Source organism: Echinops telfairi, unplaced genomic scaffold, assembly GCF_000313985.2.
Source record: "Echinops telfairi isolate 266 unplaced genomic scaffold, ASM31398v2 ScPeMD7_3533;HRSCAF=4204_0, whole genome shotgun sequence".
NCBI classification, from domain to species: domain Eukaryota; kingdom Metazoa; phylum Chordata; class Mammalia; order Afrosoricida; family Tenrecidae; genus Echinops; species Echinops telfairi.
Window position 1 is genome coordinate 105,323,255 of NW_022107431.1, and position 6,913 is coordinate 105,330,167.

At 40.1% G+C, this 6,913-nt stretch overlaps 1 long non-coding RNA gene across 1 annotated transcript in view; it reads right to left on the minus strand.

The window, feature by feature from the left end:
* Positions 1–992: 992 nt before the first annotated feature.
* Positions 993–6,913, minus strand: part of LOC123522204 — a 93,798-nt gene continuing 87,877 nt past the window's right edge. Inside the window, exon 3 of the long non-coding RNA XR_006680482.1 lies at positions 993–1,056. This is a non-coding gene — a long non-coding RNA (uncharacterized LOC123522204). The remainder of the gene's footprint in view (positions 1,057–6,913) is intronic.

Here is a 6,913-nt window from a genome sequence, read left to right on the forward strand (position 1 = left end):
GGCTGGGGGAGACCCGAGTCCGCGGCCGCGCCTTCCGTGAAGCTGCGACACGGGAGGAGGACGGGCTGGTCGGACTGGGTAACCCGGGGCCGGAACGCAGCGCCCGACCCTCCGGTCTCCCGGCTTCCCCTCCCGGGGTCACAGGGCCGCTGCTGAAGAGTTTGTTTGGTGCACGTGCCCCGAGGGATGTATGGGGGGCGGTGGGGAGGGGGGCTTGGTGTTCGTCCCCTTCTGCATTTAGAGCCCCGTCTCCCCCGCATCAGCAGGGCTCCGTTCTGCTTCCCGCTCACACGCGCCCGGCAGAGCCACCCAGAACGCCCGCAGACAGCAGAAAGCCAGCATTGTGGGACCCCACGGCCACTAACCCCCTGGTCGGTAGCAGAGGGTAGTGGCCACACCAGGCCAAACATGTTTCTTTGCATCACGAAGCGACCTAGAGGAATGCGTAATTGCAGGTGTGCAGTACTTCTCCGCCAGAACACCATTCCATGGTGCAGCATACCAGAGTTTTGTTGTTGTTTTGTTTTACATGGTCTCGAAAAGCAGATGCACGCCAATGAGCAGAAACGTGAGTCGAGCGCCTGCAGCGGGCGTGTGTGCGTGTGTATGTGAGCGCGAGAGAGGAGAAGCGGAAGGGCCGGTCGCTTACCTTGACCGTGTCTGGGAGCCCCTCGGAGGCGCCTGAAGCGCAGTGGAGTCCAGGCTGGGCTGCAGCACCGCTGAGGAGTGGCCCGAGTGAGCTCCCTGTGAGTGGGGAAGGGGGACGCATCTCTGCCCTTATTAGTCTTTCCCAGTGTGACCCTCCCACTCGGCGAGGACGGAACGGAGGACTCCGCAAGACAGGACTCTGCCAACTCATGCCCAGGTTCCCCTGGAGTACAACAACGTCGCCTGGGAGCTGGGGATCCTGTCTCTCAGGTTCATGTTTTATTAGCACTTTCGCAGATAGACCAACTGACTGTTGGATGCAGGTGCTTCGAGTTTCTCATTCCCGATTATGAAGAAGTGGCGTCATGGTATTGCATGTGGCGCATGTTCACAGGTAGATAATTGACCCTGTAACAGTTGAACGAAAAAGAGGTAACCATTTATGCTTAATTTTTCACTTTGATGTCAGCCGTTGATACAAACTTCACCAAGAGAGCCTGACCGTCTTTTAATCAAACTCGAGTTTGTGTTGCTTGATTTGTCTGTTTCAGAGCCCACAAAATGTATTTTGATTTTTATATACCTATCTTTCCATGGATTGGTGCTACCTAGCTGGACTTTTGAACTCTTTGGGGTCCCCTTGAGCTTGTGGAGGTGATGTATTTCCGTAATTTCGCTGTAGATATATATTTTTTGAGTGATAGAGACAGCAAATAGCTGTCTATATTTATTGTTAGGTATATATACTTGAGCTATATACATATATTATATATATTTGTAAATATATATTCTCAGATTTAAAATATATATTTTACATATATATCTGTACATCAGATATATATGTACACACACGCAGAGAGAGATGGTTGAAATTCTAGTTTCCTTTCAAATATATCTGGAAGCAATCTAAGACCATCATCTAATACAGAAAAGTAAGCCAGGCATTAGGAAGCCGTTACATTAGAGTTTTGAGTTTAGTATTGCCAAAGTTGAGGCAGATGCTTTCTCTCCAGAAACAGGTTGATTATAATATGGATCCACAATGGTGAAAATCATTAAGCTTAAAGTTCCCCTAGGACCACGGAACTAAGTGTTGCATATCAGGGCATTCAAATCAAGGAATGAAGAGATTCAGGCTAGCACAAAAGTAGAACATTAAGAAAAATGTTCAAGGAGGACCGATTCTGTTTTCATTGGAGTACGACTCATCTGGTTTTTAACCTCTTTGTAATTAAAACACCTGCCACATTGGACTTTCTCATCTAGAGAGATGGAAATTTGAATCTCCGGATATATTTCCTTGGTGTACCATTTTCATCACTGATTTTGGTTGACTGTGGGATGAGGCCAATGAGGCAGGATATCAAGTGAGTCACACAGCTCAATGGCTGTTTGAAAACATGATTCACCAACTTTCTTCAGACTTCTGGTGATCATTCTTGATTTTTTAAAAACAGTTGTATCCTTTTGGATTTTTCTCTCTAAACAATTATCCTTGTACCTTACTTACTTTTAATTGCTAGTGAATTAAAATAAGACCAGCCAGGCTTTATATCACTGGCAGACTATTAAATTAACCTTATTTACATTAAATGACACTATTTAAATTAAGGTTTAAGAACTATTCTAATTGGAACCTTTTCCCCTAATTTTTATTTTAATAAAATTAAATCAACTTCATTTTAGCATTATATTCTTAGATGTTTTAATTACTTCATAGTCATTAAACCTTAAGACATGGTTACAATTCATTTTTGAAACAGCCTAACATGTACACTTTCCTGTTACTGTGTCATAGTGCCCCATTTCCTGTACATAACACTAAACCCAAGAAAACTTACTCAGCATTTATCCTAAATTGCAAGGAACATTTTGGAAGAGAGTGAGAAGTGATAGAATAAAAATCTGATGTATTATTATCTGTTGCTTAATCTGCTGCTAGATACACCACCATCCCCAGAGCAATAGAGATCCTTGTGTTTGTCTTGCAAGAAGCGGTTAAGATCTGGGCCAGTTTCATGTTGGCTTGTAGGCTTCAGTTTTAGTTACTTTCTATTGAATTTTAAAATAACCTTCAGGAAAGTGGCCCTTACCTAGCACCTTTTACTTATCTGCACCAAATAAAATTAGAAATGACTGTTTTCCCTCCTTGTTTCTGAAGCTACCGCTAGTAAAGGAACATCTGAAAATAATAGGAGAGTTAGACAGGACTCAGAATTCCCGCAAACAGCTGTGGCACAGCTAACGCCTAGCTGAGCTGTATGCATACGTGTATTTTAAAGAAAAAAATTCAACAGCAAACTGCTTTTGACCTTCATACCCTAGGGAAGACACCTACGTTAAACTTACCTTGTACCATCTGAGGGTTGAAAATGACTCCCACTTAACTACACTGGGGCAGGGGGAGAAACGATTTCATATGTGTAATGCCTCATTTCCATAAATTATTAAAAAATTAACATTACCCAGAATTTTGATAATTTTGGTATAACAACTTTCAAGAATGTGTTTCTTCAATGTCTTGTGTCTCCATTTCTTGGTTTATGCTTGTTATTATGTTCCTTCTTTTTTTAAACCAGTATTTCTGTACTCATAATTCCTTTCTTTTCTCTTCTGTACTCCCTTCTCCTTTTTTTCTCCTTCATAGTTTCCATTTTTCAAGAAGAAAGAAATTCAGCATTGCCTCCAGCTAACTTCTTAGTTACAAAAACATGAGTGTTCATTCTTTATTGAATTTACAGGGCACAGCCATACATGACTTCTATACATATCCCATAGAAATAGTTCAGTGCCTCAATAGTGGATGAACGGACATTACTGATAACTGTAATTACCAAATCTGACTTGTCATCGTTAATATGGGCTTCCCATTCTGTTCCTTTTTAGGCCAGTGTTATGTGTTATGATGTTATTAAGGGGTAAAAAGAAAGTCGTCTAGTTCTAAATTCTTTTTTTTTTTTTAGTTCTAAATTCTTAGTTAGACATCACAAGTAAATTAGGGCATTTTTAAACTTTCAGTGCTATTTTTACCACTATTTCTGAAAACCATTGGTCATGGAGCAAATAAGTATCCACTGGTTGTTTTATGTTTGCTGCCATTCATTCCTAGAAGACATCGTAGCTCAGGACGGCTCACTCTGCCTAGACAGAGTTGATCAGAGATAGGACTTTCATCTGATGTAGTTGACCTTTTCCCTAAGGATCAGAGGCTCCAAAAGGAAACATGATAAAAACAAGTGAGTGAGGAAAATGTTTCTGGAACGAAGGTCACCTATTCAAGGTCACTACAAAAAGGCAAGAAGCACCCAAATAGATTAAAAAGTTGAAGAGGCAATTCACAAAGGAAATGCGAATGGAAAACACATGAATATTATTTTCTTTCTCTTGAAAAATGCACATTTACAAAGGATCATTTTCCTATACCCATTTTGCCAGGATTAGTATTAGTGGTTATAGAAAGTGCTGATGCAAATGAAGAGTATTCTTGAAACCACTCGAAGGAGTATAAAATGGTTCAGTCCTTTTAAGGAGCAAATTAGCCATGTGTATTAAAAGCTTTAAGGCATGTGCACAGACTTGGCTTTAGGAGTTCCTTTAAAACAGTAACAGTGGTTTTCCCCAGGTTAGCCTTTTGAGAGAATTTTATCTCTTTTGTTTATCTGTAATTCCCTGAAGTTTCACAATAAACATGTATCACTACGATAATAAAAACATAATGAACATGAAGAAGTATAATGGTTCTTACATCTTCTACATGTTACTAAATAGGGGTATGAAAAGGGCCAAGACATCTGCCCTGCAAGCCTCTTTTCAATAGTTGTAGCCAGAATCTCCCACATATGAACTAGAACATAGCTTAAAACATGAACAGATAAAGACATGTAAACGCAGGACTGGAGATTCCATTAGAAAGAAGATATAATTAAACCATGCATTCATCTAAATGTATAGCTTTGAATAGCTCTTAGAATGAGTATTGCAGAGTATAAGAAAATAGGTTGACGGAAAGGCCAACCTCCTGAGTTTAACATTTGGTGCCAAAGAGAGGACATGCATATAATGCCATATGAAATGGAAAATCCAAAGGGGCAATAAACAAAATAGAAATAAAGTCGTAGGAGAGTCAGAGGAGGGAGAGACTTGATAAGTAGATGCATCAGGGTAAAAAACAGTGGAAAAAGTACATCTGTTCAGTCTAAATGATTTTTAGAGTTTCACAGTACACTTAAAAATTACTATAGAATTGTAGGACCTGAAATGAAAAGTAAATAATTATTTGTGACATTATGGGTTTACTGATTCTTTGATAAATGTGTACTGGCGTACAACAGAAAATAAACCTACCTCTCCTTAACCATAAGAAGACGGTGAGGTTTCTCATTTCTTATTAAATTGAATCCTTTTCCTTATCGCCTCATTCAACTCACCTCTGTTCCTTTAAATGCACATGATATTACAACCAGATTTAATTACTCATAACCAAACGCTTGCTTTCATGCCCCCTGCTTTCTCCACATTCTTACTCATGTTGCTGTCTCTATTTGAACTATGACTTGGCTGTTGAAACTCTGCCTGTCATTCAATGCTATGCCTAGTGTCATTTACATGATTCCTTTTCTGGCCTCATTTCATCAACCTTCCTGTGCCTCCAAACCTGAAAAGTACAACTTGTACTTCTCTAAACAACTTGTTTCCTCCTAAAGTCCTATCAACACAGTGGCACACATAACTGTGGTAGTCACATAATTTCATGTCGATTTGATAAACAGGTTATAGGGATGGGGTTTAACCTGTCAATCAGGTCAGAGCCTGATTGATGTCTCATTGTGGGCGTAGCCTTCTCATGAGACTTCTGGCTGTTTTCCTCTCAGGAAGCAGGACAGACTCTCTGCTTCACATCCCTGTTGACAAGCCACAGGGAGTCACACTGATAGCAGCCAGAACCCTGAAGCCATTGGACCCACAGAATTTTCCACCCAATGGCCTGTGATCTTCCTGCGTTCGGCATCATTGCAGGTGCTGTGTGAGTCTGAAGAGGAATTCATGGGCTAAAATCGGACTTATGGACTTAATCTGCACTGGGCTTGGATGTTTCATTGATACATACTTACTTTTTGATAATAAAGTTCTCTCTTACACATATATGAGTGCCTCTGGATTCATTTATCTACTCAACCTAGACTAACACAACAACAAATACTATCTCACAAATATATCTATCCTTGGTTGTCCAACTTGACTACAAGCTCTTTAAGGGCTGGAATTGTGTCTTCTCATTTTTTAGTAATCCCTGGAATACTAGTTCAATCAAGTTGTATACCTTAATATGGTCTGCAACTTGTTGAAATGAGGCCTACAGAGGTTAATAACTGAAGAGATACACTTTTATATTGATAAAGCATGGAGTAAATTTCAGTCCAGTATGGAAAAATGGTGGGTGGCTAGGGAGTTAAATTACTGTTCTGTCAAAATGACCGCAAGATACATTGTTCTTGCTGATAGCTATTGCCCAGAGCAGGGGCTCTAAGGAAAACCCAATCAAGCATCAAGAATGTTATTCATGGAAAGTCATCATCCTAAGTCCTCTTGTCTCCCTTTTGAAACCAAACTAAACCCACCACTGTCAAGGTGATTCCACTCATCGAGACCCTATAGGCAGAGAATAACCATTCTCTGGGTTTTCTAGGCTATAAATCTTTACACAATCAGGGTGCTTCATCTTCCTACAGAGCAGATGGTGGGTTGCAATTACAGTAAGCAGCCCACTGCTTAATCAACGGAGCCACCAGAGCTCCCCTTTCAAACAAACCCAAGGCAATTCCTCATGACTGAAAATTAGATATCACCTCTATTGGATCCCTACATATTCTTAGAACATAAAACATGACCTTTATTTAAACTTCATTCTAGCTCCTAAATGATTTTTAAACAATCATCTTACATATAAAATTTAAAAGTACAACAAGTCATCATTGGCACAACAAAAGATTAGTTCATTGATACCTTATGTCATAGGTATCAATTATGTTGAGCTAATGTCTATAAAGTGACTATTTTCATTGTAATATGTCTTGAAAAATATTTTTAACATCGAACTTTATTTAGCTTGTTCTGTGATACTCAGAAGAGCATTGAAAAAGTCAACAGGTGCTGTGCCTGTGCTAACTAAGGGCTTTGCAGGCTTTGTCTTTTTAATCCTTTATCAAGCCATTCCCCCGTTTTTAAAGCTTAAAGAATACAGCTATGGACAAATCCCAGACAGAGC